The sequence below is a fragment of the Cloeon dipterum genome, chromosome 2 (genome assembly GCF_949628265.1).
Source record: "Cloeon dipterum chromosome 2, ieCloDipt1.1, whole genome shotgun sequence".
Lineage (NCBI taxonomy): Eukaryota > Metazoa > Arthropoda > Insecta > Ephemeroptera > Baetidae > Cloeon > Cloeon dipterum.
The window spans coordinates 27,815,374-27,838,019 of record NC_088787.1 but is presented as its reverse complement, the minus strand read 5'-3'; the positions used below and the strand labels follow the sequence as shown (position 1 = coordinate 27,838,019).

At 41.0% G+C, this 22,646-nt stretch overlaps 1 protein-coding gene across 12 annotated transcripts in view; it reads left to right on the top strand.

Annotated features, from left to right (window-relative positions):
* The window catches only part of LOC135936677 (protein lin-10-like), a 107,724-nt gene that overhangs the window by 30,074 nt on the left and 55,004 nt on the right, over positions 1 to 22,646 (top strand). For all 12 annotated transcript variants that reach the window (XR_010574353.1, XM_065479589.1, XM_065479588.1 and 9 more), the window contains exon 2: positions 2,264 to 2,315. The gene's annotated coding sequence lies outside the window, so the exon portion shown is untranslated. The remainder of the gene's footprint in view (positions 1 to 2,263; positions 2,316 to 22,646) is intronic.

Genomic DNA, 22,646 nt, shown 5'->3' with positions numbered 1-22,646 from the left:
AGCCGCCGCTGAATTTTCTATCTCCTCATTCGCACTAAAATGAATTAAAAGGAAAATTGCGATTTGATACAAAATGAAGCGAAAAAGCGGTGGACGCTGCTGCCATTGAATCATCTGCGTAAAAAGTGTGCTGATGAGAATTAAACCCATTTGGCAATAAATTTTGCAGCCAGTCCAAAATAATGCCCTCTAAATTAGAGTGCGCGTCCCAGCTTAATTGGAGGGAAAACCGCGACGGCTGCTGCTTCGCACGCTCTGCCACACATTTTGATCCAATTTTCGACTCCAATTTTATTTGCAATTCAATGCGGTCTCCTCGACATACGTGTTTTTCACGGGGCTTAAAGCAGACGTTCCAGGAAAATGAAAATCAGCGGCAGCCTCTCATGCCCCTCTTTCTGTTGCAAAGCTGCTTTTTCCTCTTTTGATGGTCAAACTGATCCGTACTCTCGATCAATATTTTTTCTTGGCAGCCCAACTAACTGAGTCACGGAATACTCAAAAGCCTCAGTTTTCTTCTGGCCAATAATTTGAGTATGCTCTTTACTTTGAACTCCAATAATTTAATTTCATTTCGGTTAATGGTTCGTATTTTATTATTATTTTGAAGTTGCTACGGACGGTGGCTTTCCCTGGCCTGATTTTACTTATCCCGAGCTCTTCTTAGGCGAGCGGCGTTTTAAATGTAATCCAAGGCGCTCCCCTTGCGTCGGTGCCGACAGAATCATCATTTAAAATTTTACGCCGCTGATGAAGAGAGATGAAATTTTCTGTCGCTCGCAGCGCGCTCAGCGGTAGTTTCTAATTACTTTCGCTTAACATGTGATAAAGCGGAGCGGGCGCCGCCTGAATATTGCCGTTGCACCTCCCAGCCTGCAAATTGGTTTTCAAAAGTTATTCTCGTCTTTTCAAGGCGCAGTAGAGCTCGCCGGAATGGCGCTGTTGTTAAACGTGCATGCATGCGCGCCTGCACGACGAAGACGGCGACGGAGAAGGCGAAACAAAACACTTTAGATGCAAGCAAGAGGCAATATCAGTGGTGTCGGCGCGAAATGCGATTTTGATGGAAAAATAGACCGAGAGGAAAGAAAAGGTGCCGCTTTTCTGCCGGGGATGAGCAATGCTCTGACGCCTACATACATGTTTGGCAAAGCGCGACATGCTGCACCAGCAGTGCGCCCTCAGGTCATACCGAGACCCTCTCTAGACCGGGCCCAACTCACAAATGAATTCATCGGGAAAGGATATTTAGATCTTCTATAGGAAAAATAATGGTATAATTAGCAAATATGATATTTTAATTCTTATCAAAAAATCAATATCATGACATTGCGCAGTTTTTTGCTTTACAGTTGGATCTTATAAAACGATGCAAATGAGATCGGTACTTTTCAAATGTAGAATCTAATGAGGTTCATTATGAGACCCCCTTTAATGAAAAAACTTGAATCTGCGTGTGTAAAAGAACATTATTTCAAAGAGCGATTGGATGGACATAAATATACAAACAAGCATGAGAACACTCCCTGGCTGGCCAAAATCCAATCAATACCAATGGAGCAAACACAGCAACAAAAATGATTCGGCCCGTCAATATTAAAAATGACCCAATTCGTCAAAATCCCGTTGGCCACCCGAATTACGGCAATTTTTTATTTCATCATCCGTACCCGAAGCCAACTCTCTGCAAACGAAACTCATCTCGGCTGTAAATCGAGCGTTAAATTGCCGGGCGGCCGGTCTCGTGTATACTTTTCCGCACGCACGAAGTTCGGTCGAAACGGGCCCCGGCAAGATCGTCCCGTCCGCCTTCTTTATTCAGCCAGATTGCGTGGAAACAAATACACCCACACGGTCCGCACCGCAAGCGGCAACAAAACCATGTCCGCTGAAGGGACTCGTGAAACATTCATGAGTTGCGCTAAAAATCTAATTGGATCTACGCGGCACCGCGTGCAATTTGATTAGGCCTGGGCTGTAAGCCAGAATTATCCAAGGATTTATGGTTTCTTGGGACACGCAATAAGTGACTAATGTGCGAGACGGCTCGGCTCGGGATGTAATGAGAGAGAACGAAAGTAGACAGACGCTAGCAAAGTTTCAAATTAGAGCCGAGGCTAGAGGTAGGCGGGAATGAGATCGCGGAATTTTAGGGGTTGCGGCGAGGGTCGGTGCGCGCGCGTGTGTGTGTTTGGGGGAGTTTGTTGTCTAAAGTTCAACTCACAGCACATGTCTAAATGCGGAATTTTCGTTCTGTTCGCAGATTCCAGTGGGAGCTGAAATTATGCTCTTGGCGTTTTTCCTCTGAAGCGAAGGTAAGACAAACATTTCCCGTTATTTAATCACGACATTTAAAATATCTACAAATGCTCATTTCAACTATTCTATTCGATCCAAAAGCCCACGCGTAATTGGTTAGTTAAATAAAAATAATTTTGAAAGTTTGGTCTCTCAAAAACATTTATGTCGAAAATTCGGTTTGTTGAGCTACATTAAATGGCAAACATTGATATGCGGATCAATATTCCCTCAGGCTATTGAAGTAACTTGCAGAGTGGAAATTGGGCTGTTAATCACATTATTGGTGCGCATTTGAGCTGACTTTTGCCTTGTCGAATTTCTTCACTCGATATTAAAGGGACGAGTCGCCAGGGGCACTGCAGCATCAGCTCTCTGGACATTAGCAGCCGTGTAGTTTTTCCTTCGGTGCCATATATTTTCGTCACGAACAACGTTCATGGCCGGCTCTCGATCTATCCGAGGCAGCAGAAGATATTTTTTCCTGCTGCTGCAGGTACATGTTATTATATTTTCCGTCAGAAACACCAGGGGGAAATCACACAGAGCAAACAGCCAGGGTCTTTAGCACACACACGTCCCCCGACGGCCGGGGGTGTGTGTGCTCTTTGATGTTTACCTTTTGCCCTTAAACCTCTCCAGCATCGCGCCCTCAGATAAACCAACCTTCAAACAACGGACGAGGTGTTTTCGGTCTAGGAGTCTAGCCCGAAAAAAATCTACGCTGCGGTCAGATTCTATGCAGATTCAGGCCAAGATGCTTTTGCCTGCTTTTATTACCTCTCCAGCTGGGATAAAATAGCAAGACCTTGGAGACTGATTTTTTTTCTCTCTCTCTCTCCAATCTTTGTGTTTTCATTGCGGATTGACCTTTTCTTATCAATTTATTCCGCAGAAGAGAAAAACTAATGTCTGCAATGCGGAAAGTAAAATTTGTTTTCGGTTAGAAAACAAAAGTATTTTTAACTTTTAACCGAAAGAGAATAAACAATTTCGTCTCCAGGAATGCAAAAATAAAAAGGTTGATTTTCTAATTGTGCCCTATTACCGCCATTGCAACTTAACCAATTTATTGCAACTCCTGTTAAATATCTGAATTGCGGTTAAAGTAAATGTTGCCAAGAGGAATTGTTCCATGTATTGAGAGATCAAGAGATAAACATTTAACAGATAGTTTTCCTCTCATAGATCGTAAATACCAAGTTCTTGTAAATTAAATAAAATTTAAATGTTCGAGATTGTTTGGTGAAAAAAGGGAAACAAAAGTGAATACTAACAAAGTAGTATGAAGGATATTATTTATTTTAAAATTACTACACTCTAACGAGACAATCATGCATTTATAAATATAAAAATTATGAAATTTATGAAAACGTTTTCAACAACTAAAACGAGGTCTTTTGGCGATGCAAAAACTAAACATTTCATCATGCAGCTTTCGTCACGTGCCAGCGGCACTTTGCCTCCACTCTCCATTTTGCTTGCCTCCGCTTTTTGTTTGTCCGCTTGATTTAGAGATGTATATGCATACATGCACCCTCCTCGGCAAGAATATAATCAAATAAAAAGATGTGCGCAGCGCACCGCGTCTGGTTGAAAATATGTATTCTGCTTGCAGACGGGAATATTATAGGCAAATTGATGCGAGACAAATGAAAGCGAATAGGGGTCCAGTTTGTTTGATGCTGCTAACCCCTCTTGATTTGACAAATCTGGCCGGCGAAATTACTATTTTACGACATATTATATTTGTAGTAGAGCGCTGCCACCGTAATAGCATATGATTTATTCCAGTCGTATTATCATCGTGGTCATTATATCTACGTTAGTATTGGCCAGCCATTGTTGCCGCGTTAATCCTGAATTGGACATTTATTAGCCATTAAATGGAGCTAGCGGCGGGTTGCGTAGCTTTAGAATTTCATTACCTGGTCACGCGCTTGCATTAAGCGGCGTTGACGGTTTCAAAATATGAGCTCGTGGCATGGGCAACCGCAGAGTTATTTGTTTTATGCCATGTTGTCGATATCTGGTCGAGAGTACTCAAACAAATATCGCGGCATGAAAACAAGAGATAGTAAATATTGAATTTATTTAAAACTAATAAAACAATTTTCTAATTGAGAAATTATAAGAATATAGAATGCCAAGCATTTATGTCTGATGTACGCTGTCGACTTAAAACCTGATGGAGTTGGTGTTGGAGATTGACACTCCAGAGATGCTTATGTTCCTGGTATAGGTGCGTGCGTCTGCTCCAAACTCTAGCTGATGAAGGTACTAAACCCGAAGCAGTCTATGTAAGCCAAGGTTGATGGAAAATTCATAATTTTTGTGTTCCAATACTTGATAGGTATACATGCTCAGAAATTTTAGGGTTTTTTAAAATTAAATAATTTCTCACATTGGTCTGTGTGTAGCCTTCCCTTGTATTTGCGAGTAAATTCATTTTTTTTTTTCAAATAAAAACTTTGGGTATTTAATCTTAGATAAACATACTTTTTCAAAGTTCGCATCTTCTGCTATTTGGTCACAAGTTGCTATATAGCTCCTGGACTTGTTACTGACGTTGACCCCAGAGCTTCATGAGTTCATCATAATGATTGACTCGACAGTGGCAGAATAAAAATGGGAAATTTTCGTCTGCAAATGACTAAGGCTAATTTTTGTCCGTATGCTTCAGTCAAAAACAGTTTGCCACCTAAAAAATCCTCTTCCATCAAGTGCGTTACTTCCAAGTGAATAATGATGACGATATTGGGCAAGAAAAAAGGGCCGATTTCTGCGATGTGCCAAGGTTAATTGAAATCGCTCGAGCTCGCCAGTGTAACAATCAATTATGCCAGCGATGTTGACGTCAGTAGGGCAACTTGCTCGTTCATTCGCTTTCAGCCACGTCAAAACAATTTTTACGGCGCCGCCAAGTTGCAATCACTGCCTTTATGCCGCCGAGTCGGTAATAAAAGGGCGCGCAACATTTATTATCCACCACGCAGCCAATAACAATAAAAAGCGGCGGAAGCAGGCGACTCCTCTTCGTCCGCTCATTTCCGATCGCTTCCCAGAGTTGATTGAGCCAACGCTTCGTCCAATTAGACTTAATTTTATCTCGCTCTTGCTATAATATGCAACCCGTTGTTTCGTTTAAATGATGCTTTGAGCGTAGAAAAATTCGAAGATTTGAAAAGAAGCAACTGATCATTTTTTGTTTTTAATATTTTCACAAATGCGTTGGATTCAAAATCTGCATCTGACCAATCTGCAGTTTAAAAACAGACAATGATTTCCAGTCGCTCATTTTTGCGGAAATTTCTAAACTTTTTTCGTCAGCGTCTCTTTATTCTATCCTTAGGTTAAATGGGGAAAACAGTAAAGAATAAATTCAGTTGTTTCCCCAGAATGTACGTCTGCTGCTGGTCTTACTTGCTAATGCACAGCCCTGGCAAGCATGCTGCCAGTTCTCGGAATAGGTGAATCTGAAAGCACCATCAAGAGATTAACCAGAATGCGCTAAATTTCCATGGAAGTGCTAACTTTCCGGATCCCACTTATGATTGTGAGAGAGAATTCCAGTGAAAGATCAGAAATATGATTCAAGCCGGCTGGCAATGATATTCGCGTTAAGTGGTGGCGGTAAAAAGGGTGATCAGGAAAAGTACGTTCACGGGGGGCAAAAAATGGAGGCGAGCGCGTCAAGAATAAATTACCTCGCTACTTAATGCGTTTCCCCACACTGATTAAGCAAAGTGTTTTCCTCCTTTCTGCACCGCTCTCTGGCGATGGGCGAGCATTTGTTGCATTTTATAGTGTCTTATATACTCCATTAAACATCACTGCAGGGTGCACATCCATCGGAATATAAGGAATAATGGGCGTTTTTTAGGCGTCGCTCCATACATACATACATTCGCCGCCGCGCACGGACAACAAGCAAAGTGCTTACCACACTCCCCAGATTATCGATCTAAAAGCCTTTTTGCTCGATGGTGTCGGTGGGAACGGCCTCGCCACTCTCCCTCTCTCATCATCATCATCACGATCATCATAGTCGTCGTCTCGTGTCGACGACGTCTGTGCCGAAAAGAGTGCTCCAGACCGAATTCAAGCTAACACCCCCCGTATTGATATCGCGGCTGCCTCGATCCAATAAAGCCAGAGTGCAAATTGAAAATTAGACACGACCCACACGCGGATGAAATAAAATTTGACGATCCGACGCTTTTGCGAATGGAAATCTCTACGCCGATTGGTCCGTTTTAATCGCCTCTTCAGCAGGAGCGTCGAATTTGGCGGAGATGGTCCATATATACCGAGAGAAATCAAAGGAATAAACGAGGGGATTCTCATTCAATTTTGATTCAGTTGTACATTTCCCCTAGACGATAGAGCAACAAAAAATTATTGAAATTATATATTTCACTGTCATCTTAATATTGGGATGATTTTAATATATTTAACCTTGTTAGCTGTGAAATGAAATGTTATTGATTTTTTTATGTTTTAACCTTGCGAGACTGGAGTGCCACATACCTTTTTTATAAATCAACCCTATATAAATAGGTTTTTAATTCGATTTTTTGCTTTTCCTATTCTGCGGGTGCTGCACGTGGACAGATTGTAGTAATGGATTTTCAAGTATATTTCAAACACTGTGCCCTTTCATCATATCAGCTGTGGGCCCATTTCTTTGCTCAGGAAGGGTTACACTCGCTTTGGCGCTCGGTCTGCCGCTCGCTTGGCTGGTCGCTTGATGATGATGATGGTCTCGTGAGTTGCTGTCTCTCTTTTTTGCGTACATTAGACGCCGGCATCGCAGCCACTTGTTGATTTTGGTTTGCCAGCCAGCGCCCGCCGGTTATGCTGCGCCGCGTGTCTCCTGCATCTGCACATTTTATGCTAGAGCCGCGCGCGTGCGGCACGCGCTTCTTCAAATATTCAGCAGCGAGACGTGATTCTGCGGGAAGGATACGACGACGGGCATTTCAAAGTGGAACAAATCCGAGAATAAAGTACAAACTCGTCTTTTGAAGGATAGAAAAAATATAAGATGCTTTTTAAAGTGGGATTTTGTCACAAATAGTGTAATTTTTTAGGCCCTTCCTCTAAGCATGTAAGGCACAAAAACGTCGGAATGAATTTGGAATCCGGGTTAAGTTTTAAAACACAACTCGACAGAGGATTTCCTTGAGAGACACACTCGCACTTTGCCTCTTCCAGAGTGTAGAGAAGGAGGTTATTCCGGCTGTCCCTTTTTGTGCCTTTCTCGACTCGGCAAATCGCAAGAGAATTTCCATTCCATTTCCCTGCAGGTGTAGTGGCGCACGTAATACGGGTGGCTGCACGTCATTCGGGGGCTCCTCCGGCGCCAAAATTCAATACATTTTGCCGTGCACAGGCAGCAGCTTTGCCAGTGTAATAACCGTTTTGCTACAAAGGCCCATTGTTGTGCGTGATGCTGCATCATATTATTTAAATACACACGCCGCCCTTCCAGCTCTCCCCGCCTATTTATTCGCATCCTAGCCGAAAAAAACTACACTGGATATATTGCACTGAACAATGTGGACGCGAATATTTCATTCAAGTTGAGGGGTTGACTGCATGAAGGGGATTTTGGTTTTTGTCTACTGGAGTCAACTGAAAGGAAGACCGCCGGCTTTCGAATTTAATTTGTGGGAAGCAAAAAGTTCGTGATATTGTAAATGAAATCAAATGCTGACAGAAGCATGGTTATAAAACAATACGTAGGACAAGAAATAAATCTGATGTTGACAGTGTGGAATTATACGCTGCAGAACCCCTTTGCTTGTGTTGCGAGCGTGCACAATGCCTTGCCTTTCACTGCGCCTAGAGCCCCGATTCAAACAATTTTCTACCGCTTTGAAAGATTTCCTTTGTAAACACAAATTTTACTCTTCCCAAGAGTATTTCTCCTTTGTCAAAAACTCATGATATTGTTGTTTGTTTATTTTTGTTTTGTGTTTGTGATTTGCAATCAGATGGAATATGTTGTGAGAAGATCATCACCTGAAGGTATTACCATGCTGAAAGTCAAATAAATGAATTGAATAATATGTTATAGCACTTGATTTAACCTTTTACCAAAGCAAGTTGTCAAACGAATAACGAGTCTGCAAATTAAATATATCTTTAAAATTCAGAACTTATTTTATTTACTGTAGCTATGACGTAACTGGAGAATCCGCCCACCACTTTGTGTTATTGATACCCGCTGAGCAGTCTGCACAAAATCAATATTTTACACAGCAGTTCATGGAAAAATGCTCAACTGACACAAAATCCAGTGAATTGTGATTCGCCAAAACGTCTCTACGTGACGCTGGTGAAAAGCTTTTTGCTCGTTCAAATCCCGGGCGAGTTGATATTAAAAGGTGGTTTCATCAGTTGGGATAATGCTCGAGGTCGGCAGCCTTGTATTTGCTCTCGTACCTGCTGCTGGTGATACCGCTGCGAATATCAAAATGATTTAAAAAGGGATCCGGTGCAAAGTGTGTGTGTCGAGAAGGTGGAGGCAAAGGAGGCGGGCGCTATCGGAAAGCCTCTCTGACTGCGTATATATGCGCGACAGCGGCAGCTACACTCGCGGATGCGTTTCATTCCGCCGCTGGAATTCGTGTAAATAGTCTGACAGCGTTCGTATGGCCGGATCATTTTATCTTTCTCGCTCGCTCCTTCCTTCTTATTTGAATTCGGCCGGCGAAGGAATTTGCCCGAGAATTCTATTCATTTCGCCCCTGTCGTACACCGTCGTGTATACCTAAGACGGTGAAATTTGACGCCGGCGCGCATTTGTCAACAAATCATTAATCTGCCCGCTGACTCTGAATGTACATATATTTCGACCGAAGAAGTTGGCAAAGAACGCGCCAGGAAACGTGACACTTGATATGGCCCAAGGCTGCCTGCCTGCTCCACGCTCTGGGTCTTCAGACAAGGTAAAATGATATTTGGAAGCTTCTGTTTGCTTTTGTTGCTGCCCGACTTTAGCAGAACTGATTTCGAATGCAAATCTTTAATCAAAACCTTGACTCCTCCTCTTGAAAACGAGTTTACGTATACACTGGTGGCTGCGCCTTCGTTGGACAAAACAAAAAATATCGCTTAAGTTGAAATAAATTTCGGCTGCTGAAGAAAACGAAAATATATTGCTAAAAGTAGATCAAATACATTTATCTCACTTCTAACTGACATCAAGGGCCAACCAAATAAGTAAGACTCAACCAGATTTTAATTTGAAAAGGAAAAAAGGAAATTAAATACCTGTCTTAATGCTGGTATACTTGATGAGAGACAGTTTTGAGCTGGCATAAAATATTTTAGGTAAAAAGTTAGTTTGCTATAGAACTTTTTGAATAATTTGGGCAAGTTCCAACGACCAAAACATTCGGTTTAATAACTCGACTGAGCAACCAATTGATATGTTCCAAGTTAATCCAACATGCATATCGAGCGCTTTAAAGTATCGTTGCTTCCTTAAGACTTTCCGCTTCTTTTCTAGATGTTTAAACGCTGCCAGTGGCTTAAGTGGCTTTGCTGTCAAAAATGTAAATACAATAGAATTGTACGCAGGAGTACATCAAGTTTGCAAGTAAATGCAAAAGTTTACATTAATCGGATGAGACTCAGTCTGGCTTTGTAAGCCAGCAAACACAGTTTCTCTGTGGGCTTTACTTTACATCAATCTAATTTTAATGCGATTAAAGTTGCTGCAGCTTCTTCTATTATAGACACAAGAAGTTGCGAAAATATAAGACGCGCGAATCACAGTGTGTGCAGCAGAATGGCGGCGAACAAGGAAAGAAAATTGCAACACGTAATAAGATGTGGGAAAATGAGGAGGAAAGAACAATAGAGCTGCGCGATCCCCTACGCTGACAATCGCCTTCCGCTGGAAAAACCGTTTAAGCGGCTATCGGCAAGGCGCCTGACGTAATGATGATTCAGGAAAATCACCCGAAATCAGCCGGGGCAATAAAGAAAGTCGCCGAGCTGGCAAAACGAACCCTTTTCCACCTCCTTTCGCCTCGGCAAAAATGGATCGGATGGTTAAATAGGCCGCCGCTTTATTCGTGATAAACGGCCGGCGAAACAGCGGCGAAACATATTTCTCAATTTGCTCTGATGGCCCGAGTGAATGATGGCCAGATGCAAATTCATCCTCTACCTCTGTAAAAACAAGGGGATCTAACTGTTGATAGCAAAAAAGGTTGCGAACTTAAACCTCTTTTTGTAACATAAAAAAATGTAAAGGTTCAAAATTTCAAGCACACCAGTACAGAAGTGCAAAAATGGTATATATACCTGTAAATATTTCACTATAATTGAATGACAAAAATTTTTTAGAGTTATATGGTTCATATTTTTGTATCGCAATACATTTTCAAATTTAATGTTCAGACAGATCATTTCTAGACTGTCTGAAATAAAATTAAAATAAATTTATCTATGCTTTCTTTAGCATCTTGAGTTAGGTGCTACGTTTCCTAAAATATTTTTTCTCAGAAAGTGTCCCGCTTTAATGGGTCACTCTTTAGCGATGCCGTTGGTGATGGTGGCTGGAAACATCCCAAAAGGGGTCAGGAGGTTATTTATGGAAGGCGGGGGAGGGGGCGAGAAAAGAATTTCATTCCACGGCTGGTGTGCTCTCCTTGTCTCCGCAAGCCAAACGATATTTTTGTGTTTTACATCCCTTTAAAATGCTGCGCCTTCCTTTTTAATATCTCGCGAGCGCAACGCGGAGAGAGAGAGAGAGAGAGAGAGAGAGAGAGAGAGGCGATGCTGTCGCTCTAATAAAATTATACGCACCGCCCCGTGTAATATTTCCGCCTTTTACGAGGAAGAGCCATGCAGACGAAATTATTATTGTCGTCCTTTATCTGGAAAGCATTAAGTGGCAGCAGGCCCGAAATTACGCGTCGTGCAACACTCAAGCCGAATTGCGACTTTCATGCCTTATGAAATAATGCGAAGGCTCTTGATGCACTCGTGCTTCGCCCGTCGCGATTTCATTTTCCGCCGTTGAAGCGTAATCTCTTTCTGATACTCAGCTGCCTAATTTTGTGGATTTCATTTTCGGTCGCTCTAACCGGAATATTATGCTCTTTTGCGATTTTCATTTTGCGCGCGCTGGAGATATTAGAATTTTCTACATCTCGGTCGGAAAAGCGAGCTTTATGATTGCCGTATAGGGCTTGAGCTTCTTGGAAAAGTAGTTGTTGTACCCTTTGATGGCTGAAGTGATTTCCACCTCGTTTCGTATTTAATGTGATTTCTGGCGAGTTATTTTGATAAAGTTTTAACACGCAATCAAAAGAGGCCATCCAGAGAAATAAGGTTTGCTATAAAAAAGAGCATTTCGTTGGCAGAGTTGTAATAATAAGATGATATATCGTTTTTAATCACATTTTAGAATCAGTTTGGGTGGAAATCACATTTAGACGGTTGCCTTTAGATTTTATGTTGCACGATAAGTCTAAAAACAAATCTATTTATCTTTTTATGTGAGACTCGCTTTTTTGTAGTATGTCTTGTGTGGATTTAAGTATTATATTTTAAATCTTGATCAAACTTTGATACTCACTGATAATTCTAAGGATTTTTTTAAATAACATCAGATGCGTTTACAGCTTTGTGCTTAAACTAACGAGTGCAAGAAATGAGATTTATAAGTTCACGAGTTTCGCTGCCGTTTCTTTCCCTCCTTTTTTTGCGTTTGTGGCGAGAAAAATAGTCGGGACGGCTACAAATTAATATTAATTCTTGGCGCATGCACCCTCGAGGCTAAATCACGGCCCTTGTAACAAAAACAAAGGATGTGTGTTCTCCGCCGGTGGGGGATGTGGGGGCGGAATGCCGATGCATTGTGGCCGAGAAGAGGTGAAAATGAATTGCCCCTAAGAATTATGGGCTCGGCTTCAATTGGCTTTTTGTATTGGAAGTGCTGGCCGACGAGAATTATAGGCGCTACACACCTTTTTCGAGCCGCACAAGAAAGAGATAGACACACACCCTGCGCCGAGAATTATCGGCCGCCGATACAAAGGCGAACATTAATTGCCGCATTGACATCTGAATGGAGTGCTGGTTGGTGGCCTGCAGCCCTCAAGTCGGGGAAATCTGAAATCAGTAAAGCCTTGGAAAATCTCGTTACAGCTTGCTATGTTGCAATATTCAATCGCTCTCTTCAAACGGACAATAACTATGGATATGAAGTAATTACATGTCTGTGTCGTAAAATAGCCTTATTTTAAATTACCGCGCAGTCAATGACAAAGAATTGAGAATCACCTTGAATCGAATAGTGTCACTCAATTTTGGAAGCAGTTTGTTTTTTCCACCGTTTAATCCCTTTAATATTTAATTTTCCTAAATATTATCAAACGTAATATTTAGAAAATACAATTATTGATAGACAGAGTTCGATTGAAAATTGTTATTTCTTGCTCTCGGCATTGTGCATTGACATGCTATTTCTAACTTTTAATGGCTAGATAATTGGAACTAATTCCGTTGACCGCAATGGCACACGATTCTCACAACTGCGGAGCATAAATCCGCCTTTTCCGCGAATCAACGCCCAGATTGAGTTGCAAAAAATTTAATCACGAGCGGCGTCGCTGCTTTTATAATTTTCATTCGAAACCACAGCAAGAGCGAGGAAAATAATAAACAAATAGCAGAACTGGAGTAAAAGAACGATAATTAAAAACGACGGCGGCAGCCGGTTGCTCGTTTTCATGCAAATTAACCGCTCACGAGAAGCTGAATGTGCGAGGCGGCGCCGGAGAGCAAGAGCAAGCGCGTGTAGTCGCGTGTGTTTTGAAAATTTTAATTACCACTCAACACTGTCGACCGTTCGGAACAAATTGTCGCCAACGGGAGAGCAAACAAACTTTTTCGAGTGTACTCTGTGCAACCGGGAGTCCCAAATGAATGCGAGCGAGTGGAATTGTCCATTGCCAGGGCAATAAATACAGCTTAAAAACGGCTGCAATTTATAGGGCGGCAGCCTTAATTTCGGGTGTTGTGCGCACGCGGTTATAAAATATCCATTCCGGCGGCCAGTTTCGGATGCGAGGCCCACTCTCCGCCGCCAAATCTCGGCTGCAAATAGAATTTGAATAAAAAGGCCGGCTGCATAAAGAAAAGGAAGAAAAGAAGAAGAAATAGCGCTGCTTTTGGCAATGACTCTAGGGTTGTGGATATTGGTTCAATGCTTAAAAATATCCACTCTTACCCCAAAAATTAATTTAAATAATATCCTACTTTATATTGCATCTTGTTAATCAGATTGTATCTATTATGATATAAATGTTCCTAAAGCTTCTTTAAAATATGTTTTGTGCACTATAGTTTTAAAAATTGCAACAAGAGATTTTAAAACTAACAGTAGAGGTCCAGCAGTTTTGCGTTTGCATTTTGATGGTTGTTTTTCTTTCTTTCATTAAACAAATAGAAATAAATCGCATGAAAAAATCCAGACTAAAATTCACCAACCCGACAGTATTGATTTCGAATAGAACCTGGCGTATATAGAGAACAAAAAAGCCATCCTCTTTCTCGCTTTCAAAGTTTCCGTTTGCCGATTTCAGCAGCGCTGGTTGTCTGTATATTTATATTACGTTCATCCCTGCTACCACTCGCTCGCTCGCGTTATTGTGTTTGTTTTTGCGCTCTAAAACGCAGCGTGACACATGTGTTTTGCGAGCCTTTTATGCTCGTGAAGCTTTAAACAACTCTTTTTTTGCGCTACGCACACGCGCTCGCAATTAATTTTTCTCCTCCCCGCGCTCATAATACGTATGTTCGTACACGCTTAGCACATACTGTAGCTTGACAAAATTCCAAGTTTATGTCCCGCTGCTACTGTTGTTGCGAACGCATTGTCACGTTGAAACATTAAAGCATTTCAAGTAAATTGTTACGTTTTGCGAGTTCTATTCATTGCAACTTGCATTATTCCATCCCCTATCAAAACTGAATCATACCAAATAAACAACAGGGATGAATTTCAACTCTCGCTGTTGAAACCTCACAAAGAGAAATATTTTGAATAAGACTAAAATATACAGAACAATAAAATTTATCATGAAATTTTCGTTTTTGAATGGGGATGCAGCAGCTATAGCCAAACCGAGAGTAGAGAGCGAATATAAACGACGTTTTTCATATCTAGATTTAATTTTACCAATTATGGAGGAGTTTATATATGTCAAAAGTGATATTTCGGAGCTAAAACCATTGCAATATTGCCGCATTAGGAAGATAAATTCCAATGCATGAGCTAGATTGTCTCTAAATTTAAATACTTTCTTCAGAAAAATGCAAAGATTAAACCAATTAAAGTTTTCCATTTAATGTTTTGATAAGTTTATTAAACGAAAATAATTTTTAAGGGTGATGTAAATAGGGAGAAAAGTGCTTGATTCAAAATTATACCATTCAAAATCCCCATACCCCTATATACTTTCAAAGGACCAGCTTTTTTTAAGATGAAGTAAAAGTTAATTTAATTTCAAAGAAGTAAATTTACGCGCAATTTTATAAAGTTCGAGTCGTTAGGAAAATGAATACGACAGAGCAAGTGTTTTAGAAGGGAAAGAAAGCCTTCCTGAATGTAAAACGCATGTGGAATTGCTGTTGCACTTAATGCTGGCAAAAATGCAAATTTGCCCTCGATTACTTGAGTGCCCCTTGAGTGCGGTGACTGATGCTGTCCTCAAGCAGAGATGAAAGGGCATTGGAGGCATGCAGCTCTCGGCTGCCACTTTGGCCGCCTGACAAGCAACATTCATTGGGCCACTAGGGGCTGGGGCTGCCAGCCGTCACTCGGCGGACGCGCGACAAACGCCAAACCAGATTTCGGCAGGAATGCGCGCGTCTTTTCAACGACAAGGGTCAGCGACAGCAAACTATGCGGCCGCCGACGCGAGGATACTTGTCCGTCGCGTCTGACGAAAGGGTTGCTGCCAACATTTGGGATAAGAGGCGAATTTCAACCGGCTGTTTGGCAAATTAGCTCGATGAGAGGGCTTAAGTAGATAAGCAAATTGTTTTTTGGATACTGTCAACTCTCTATTCCCTAGAGCGGCCTCATGGCTATTCTCATTATGGTACCAAGTGCTAATTTGATTCGTGTTGTGACAAAGGACGTACATCGGTCAAATTAAATAATTTCGAACTTGAACTTTTGATCAATTTTTAAATTCATTGTTGCTAACTGAACACCAATAAAATAATTAGAATATAGCACTATTAATTTTTAAACATTCAATCACCTTAAATTGTTTGCACTATTTTAAGTTGATTATGTAGGCATGGGTAGCATGTTTTAAAATCTTTCATTTTGGTTTAAATTAATTGCTACGAGTAGACAGTGGTACAAAAAATTAAAATTGGGGATTTACTAACGTGAAAATAAATTTTGTCGTTTTAAATGAAAAGCTTATTTTGTTGGGTTGAAGCAATCAATGCTGTTCCATCAATAAATGTTTGCCTTCGGTGCCATTATTGCAGTAATGGTGGCTGCTCTGTGTTTTTATTTTAACTACGACGTTAGTTGCTCGATGGCAACGAGAACAAGATCAAATGAAGTTGTTGTGCACACGTTGCAAAATTCATAGAACTGCGTGGTGGCACGTTTTAAGAGCGGGAAAGAAAATTGCTGCTGGGAGGGAAAGAGAGAGCGAGGGATTTGCGCGAGACAGCGGGCTAAATGTGCGTGTGCATCCATCTTTCTGTTTGAATAAAGGCATATCCATCCATCCATCCATTCAAGAGCAAACACAATGGTGTTCGCTCGCAGTTGTCGGCATGAATATGCAATAAACACGCGGGCAGGGATATTTGCGCGCTGCATCAGCAGCGTTATTATTTCAAAACGTTGTGTCCTTTGTTACACACTCGCCGGGCATAAAGGCGACGCTGCTTAATAACTAAAATTGCAATTTTTAACGCGCGCGCCACGCACACTCCGAGTTGACGCAAAAGCGGTTGATACTTGCCGAATAATACGCGCCGTGCGGAAAAGTGGTCTCAGGAGCCGCAATTTGGGCTGAAAGCTTTTTTTGCCTTTTCACGTTCCCGGCAAAATTTTTACGGTCACTTTTCGCCTGGTGGCTCTGGATTTTTTTGTTCTCTGCTCTCGCGAGCACGGTGGTTTGCACGACGCTTGATGGCCAATTTATGGCCGCCACTCTCTCAGGTAGATTAAAAACGCTGCCCGGTCTCAAGTGGAGGAGAAAATCAACGCAGTTTTATTCAGTGCTTTTTCGTAGGTTGCCTAAATAAACCAAATAAACAGACTTACTTAAATGGAGGTCAATTTCGCGGCGTTGGAATTATTGTGGGTTGCTTATTTCCCCAAATAAAAGGACTGGACAATCTCATGAGTTAAACCAATATTAGCATATTAAAAATCTTTCATGTTTTTTTGGTATGTATTAAATATTTTCCCAAACTGTATTCTAGATTTAATATAAATAATAATAAAATCAATTTTAATTTTTATATTTTATTTTATTTTTGTTGAGGAATAACCTAATTTAACTATTTAATGAGCCTAGATAGTAGCTATTATTTGTTTTCAATTTAAATTTACTATTTGTTTATGCAGAAATATGAAATTCAGAACACCCCACAGGCAAGCATTAAGATGTAAACACATCATAATTCACTCCATTTCCTGCAACCTTACCAAATCGTGTGGTATTGAATACTACTACATAAAACTTTAGCGGACTTGAATAAAGAATAAAAATTATGTTTCTTAATAACTATAAAGAGAAATCAGCCAAGTTTGTGAACATGGCTAATTACAAAATCAAAAGGGCTAGACACCAGCAAGACGAGAACTTTATACTTTCCGCGCGATGTCGAACTTTTCTGTGGCAGCTTGCTAATCCAATATTACGAAACTTTGCGTTCATCATCGTGCAGACAACTTGCTGCTGCTGTGTGTGTTTCTATGCAAACGTGCAGATGCTGTTTTAATTAATAACATGCTGCGCCGCAGGAAACACAAATGTTCATGGCTTGCCCTCGACTCACCTGCTGGAATAAATTTTAGTCCTAAATGGAGAAAATCTGCTTGTGGGAGATTTAATTTGACAGCTCTCTCCTAAGTTTCTATTTACTTCTATCAAATATCAATAGGGCATGAGATAATCCCCCGCGAAAGACCGTTAAAACCAATAATTTATCAGCGTATTGTACGCGCGTGTGTGTGTTATAAATTTCCGAGATTCAGGATTTAGACGTTGGCCGTTGTTGTATTTACATTAATAAATCTCTCCGCGTGACACCCATTTAGTTGGACGGCCCAACGAGCGAAACAGTCGAGCAGCGCTTAAACGCATTCAAATCCCAATTTACATTCGGCCGTATACGCGCATGTATTTCTCGTATTTGTGTACATGGTCGAACTACTAATCCGCGGCGCGGCAGTATTTATGCAAATGAGCGGATGGACCAATGATTGCCGCTCATTGAGCCGAGCACACACATGGAAACGTAATTTATTCTTGAGCGCGGCGACAGATTATGATATTTACCGAGCGCGCGCTTCGCCGGCCTAATGCCGTCTCATTAAGGAGTGCAAAAGCTTTTGCATTCAAATTGTACAATGGTCACCGGCGTGTGTGCACACGGCTGAAAACCCACCACCCGGCGACCGCTCCAAATGGCCAACCGCACACACACACACACACCCCTGACCAACCCCTGCTCGGCCGCTCCATTTTGCGTCCGGGCAAAAGAAAATCGCACTCGCCCGTCTTTTTGCCCCTGCTAGCGCCCACGATTTTGCTTACAAATGGCCCTTCTTTTGTGTGTCCCAGACATATATTATGTGTGTTCGCGCACAATGAAAATAGCTGGCTTGACGGTGCTCAAAAAAGTTATGCAAATCTCTAATTTCCCAGATTGTCCGTGTAAAGAACTTGTCTACAAAAGAAAAATGGCACAATGGACCCAAATACGACTGGCTATACTGTAACGAGAGATCTGATTTGACTGTTATGTAAGGAACTGCTATTTTATTTACACTTTCACTTACGGTACAAAGAGTAAATAAGATTTTTCACTTTCTAACAATAAGCTAATTTTAGCTTGTAACATTTTGTGTGTGTTAAAGCGTTTTGAGATACGAGATCTATTTTTAAAATCAACTGTGAGGAGAACAACACGATCATATTAAACAAACTATCCGTTTCCATTTAAATGTTGCTTCCTCTCTTTTATTTTCATAGTAAAATGCTGTGTCAAATTTGATGGTTTTAGGGCATCCACTTATCTAGAAATATAGTAAAACGGAACAAACTTATTATCATTTATACGTACCCCTTTTAAATAAGTCAAAAGCTTTCAGCTTGATTGACACAAGAGGAAATAAATATCGCTATCTTGAAAATAAAACCTTTTTTGCAGTAAAATATATATTTGAAAGTTTGCCCTATGTTGTAAATAATACTTGATTAAATTTGTCCCCAGCAATTTTTAACTGCAAACCAAAGCAATTCATTAAAAAGGCATTAAATAAAATCAAAACAATTCTTATAAACTATCTGATATCAATTAACTTATTTAAATTTCAGATGTAGTTTCAGACTTGACCGGTTCACAAGAAATTGGTTTTCAGCTCTTAATGCCAGGTCTGTAACTGCTGAATTTCCGCAAAATTAACTTCATATATAGCCCTCTGTAATTTCCTGAAAAAATTGAACGCTGTATTCCTGCAGTAGTAAAACAACCGCAGCAAAAGCTTAATTGAAGCTTATTCTCGCGGCTGCCTTTTTAGTATTCATTTCGTATTTGGCCGGGTGCAGCCGTCAGCTCACACATGATGAGTCTTTCGTCAGTACGCAGCAAGAGGAGGCGAGGGCGCGGAAAAAAGTGTGGAGCGGAAAGATAGGGTCAGCAGCGCCTGAAATCTGACAATTGCATTACGCGCGCACCCCTGGCGTTGCAAAGTAAGTGAATTATTCAGAGCGGCAGCGGCCAATTAGCGCGGTAAAAATTACGAGCAGCGTGCACGCGGAAGCAAGATCATATTTAACTTTGTGCAATTACACGCCTGCGGTGAGCTTTTCGCGCCCGGCACGGCCCACTCGCCCGCCCGCCCGGCGCCCGCCTTCCTGGGGCTGGCTGTCCGCGCGGGTAAACCTGCCAAGCGCTTTATTTAAGGCGCGTGTTCCCTTCATGGTAATGAGGGACTCAAGGTGAGCCCCTTGACCGAACAGCCACTTGCGCAGCAAACCACTTGAAAACAGCCCACGCTTTCAATCCTCCGCTCTCACTCAGCTCTCGGCACTAGTCGCATGAGCAGAAAAGGAGGAAAACGATTTTCAATGTCCGTCGCCACCGCGACCAGGCATTACTGCTATTATTATTGCACGCTCCGATTGTGTCGTAATGCGGGAGAATTTCTCAAGCAGCAGGCAGCGAACTCGCAAATCGTCTCGTTGCTCTCTTCCAAATGGATATACACTCAAACGCACAACGCGGGGCATGAATTTTCGTTCCGAATCCCTTTTTTTACTTCTTGTTCACGCAAGGCTGCTGCTTTTCGGGTTGGAAATCCCAAATTTTATTACCTTCTCGACGAGAATGCATTGTCATCCATCTTTTGCAAAAAGGATGTTTCGTGAAATTTTTATACGAAAAGGTCAGAAATGGGGAGAGCGCTTTAACGAGCGCAATTTTCACAGAATGGTGATGTTTATTTCCGGGTGAGCCCCAAAAATAGCCGAAAAATCATATCTGCAACTTTCAGCAGAGGCGAGAGTAAGAGAAAGAGCGAACTCAGCATCATCGCGAAACACAGCAACGCGGACGGTCGGTCAGACTCCGGATGGAAAAAAAGTGCGAGGGAGATTGACGCAACAAATCTGCGCGCAAAGTCAGCAGCAACTTTTCGGCTACATTTGCTCTCGGGGGCGGCGAAGTTTGAAAGAAGGTCATGATCCAGATAAAAGCGTTGCGTTCCCTGGAAGCGGCGAAGGTCGCGATGATTGTGATGAAGTTAGCGAATAAAAAGCAATTGCGAGCGGGCGATAGGCGTTTGTTTACTCTTGCACAGACATTAAGCGTCTGAAACATAAAGTTTCATTGTTATCGCGTTATCATCATAGGAGGGTGCGCTGCTGCATTGCATTTTGCCGCTGACACCTTCTCTCCGGCGCGGAAATCGAACCGTTTCTATGTACACACACGCTCTCTCTCTCTCTCTCTCTCTCATACACACACATATTGGCTGAATAAATATTATTGTGTGCCAAGGCGTCAAATAAACGCCTCGACATCTGCTTCTGATGATTTCGGCACCAAGTCGCATTTCAACGACATCCATCGCTTTTTACACTTTGTTTGGAGCGTGACTGTTTCAAATCGAGCGCAAATCGCTGTGCGTTAATTACATTTTGTCGCTGACAGTTCAATTCTCCGTGCTCCAAAACTAGAAGTCAAGTCGACAGCAAATTTTCTGCTCCTTATCAGACAATTTCAGACTGATTTCATTCCTCATCATTAAGTACCATTTTACACAACGATCCTGAAATTGATTTTTTGTTTACATGAGAGGAAAACGTTGAATTTCTATACCAAATTAGTTAATTTCCAAATTGCAAACCACATTTCAGATTAATATTTAAATATTTCTTGAGTAAGTGAACCTTTAAACTACAAAAATACTAATAGAACAAAATTTCTGTGAGTAAAGTGTATCCTTGACTGTATCTAATACGAGAAACTGATATAAAAGTTAAGAAGATAGACCTTGAGGTTTCATGAGGGCTTGATTTTCTTAAACCTATAAAAAATACGCTCCGTTGTAGCATTCGCACGTTAAGTGAGATCAATTTCATATCGCAGTGGATTACTAAGAAGAAATTTGTGACAAATTGACGACAAGCTTTGCACTTAATAAATCGAGCAGGGCCGGAGAGTGGATTATTTTTATGGGACTCGCGCGGACGAGAATCAATTAATAAAGCAGACAGACACAAAGTGCACAAAGCAATCGCGCAAAGAGCCTGTCGACGGCGCAATAATAAACCCCTTCCATCACAGCAAGCAGGCTGCAATTTCTGGATTGGCCGCTCGAGCAAGCAACAAGCCCTCGGAAGCTGGCTCCAGCTGCTGATGCGCAAAACACCTAATAGCCTTCGATACACCATATATCGCACGCGCCATTTCCGATCGGTTTTTGCTCATTCCGCTTGATTTGCCAATTACCGGGCCCTCCTGCACTATGTCAGCGGCAGGCATGTGAGAAGAAGCAAATTTCGACTGGATATATATTTGCAAGTTCGAATATGGTTAATCAATATTTTGCCGTATTATGGGAATTTCAGTTTGGATCGAAATATTTTCTTCTCTAGAATAAACGTATATTGGATCATTGGAATAAGTTCAAATCATGAATCTGATAGTTGCAATTGCAAGATATAAGTAAAGTATCCCTCCCAATCACTATTTAATAATTTACTACACAATATATTCACCCAAATTGATATTGAAATTATTAACAGCTCTCGCTGCAGTGCCGTGGACACTGTACATTGAAAGAAAATAATATACAGACAGCTGATTGTACGTGCTGCTTATTTAAGAATTTAATATTTTAATTTCAAGGTTGCAAAATCCTCATTTTTGTGTGTGAAAAAATGCATAAAATGTTTTTTTAGATGTAGAGTGTTGCACGCATATTTTGCGTTTAATAAACCATTAATTAATTAAAATGTTTTTTTCCAATTTCATGCGGGCTTATACTGGTCAGATGAAACATAACTTTAGTGCAATATTTGACTCAATTAATATTAATATATTCGTTTTATTTGACCATGAAGCATTAAATATCAAGTGAAATATTGTTAAAAAACCTTTATGTCAGGACTATAGAATTTTGTAATAATATGGTGAAGAATAACAAATAAAAAATCATTTCTTTCCATTCTCGCATAAAAATTGGTAAAAATTGAGTGGTAAAAACCTGTAACAACCAGTAGTGAAAGAACCGGTTGGTAAGAAAATGCAAAGATACAAAATTAAATTCAATCTATGAATTGAAGGAAGGTGCAAATCAATATTTAGGAATTAATTTTTCATTTTAAATCCTCCGTTAACAATCTTCTTTTAAAGCTGCTTCAAATTAAGGTCCTTGTAAAAACTCACTAAAATTAGATTTTGTATATTACACTGGCCTCATTTAATTTATTTAAATTCGATGCCAATATTTGAAGTACTTTAGTCACCAGGAATGGTAGTCATTTGACACTAGTCAGCAATTCGTCATTTTTACGCCGCCGGCAATGGACTAGCTGAAGAGTAGC